This window comes from Microtus ochrogaster, unplaced genomic scaffold, assembly GCF_000317375.1.
Source record: "Microtus ochrogaster isolate Prairie Vole_2 unplaced genomic scaffold, MicOch1.0 UNK4, whole genome shotgun sequence".
Lineage (NCBI taxonomy): Eukaryota > Metazoa > Chordata > Mammalia > Rodentia > Cricetidae > Microtus > Microtus ochrogaster.
In genome coordinates, this window is record NW_004949102.1 from 11,106,244 (window position 1) to 11,106,948 (window position 705).

The window sequence follows — 705 nt, forward strand, 5'->3', positions numbered from 1 at the left end:
AAAAAGAAAAAGAAATTCTTGCTAAACAATTTGTTAGAATTGCATGAATACAAATCATTACTAAAAAAAAAGAAAAAAAAAGAAAAAGAAAAAGAAATTCTTGCTAAACAATTTGTTAGAATTGCATGAATACAAATCATTACTAGCATTTGCAGAACCACAGCTTGGCACAAAGGCTCACGATGAACTCATGTTTTAAAAAGAACTCAATGAGGTCATCTGCTAGTGTACGCTAGAATAGACGTCCCCTTTATCGTAACTCTGTGGCAAACCACAGTTCTTTCAAAGTAGCTGCTGTAAGATGTCTTATTTTGCCTTGACATTTTCCTGTGTCTCAGATGCTTGAACACTCACTCCGTTCACTACAGTTATAGCCTCTCCCATGGCAATGTCTCTTCCCAAATAAACTTACCGATTCATCTTGGAGGACTTTCACCCATTTTATTTAGCATCATAAACCTCCGTGCAGCAGGAAATTATGCATTCTGCATTAGGGAGACTTTGCACTGTGTAGAGTTTAATCTTGTTCACCATATCATTTCTACAACAGATTGAAATGAACATCCTGTTGAGAGCCCCACCCCTTGGCTATGGCTGCCTTCCAATGCAGTTAAAGCCTGCTCCCTTATCCAGGAAATAAAAACTCGACCAGCCTCCCTATAGAAGCAGGCATTCATCTGCTCTCAGAAAGTCTCTGCAGCAACC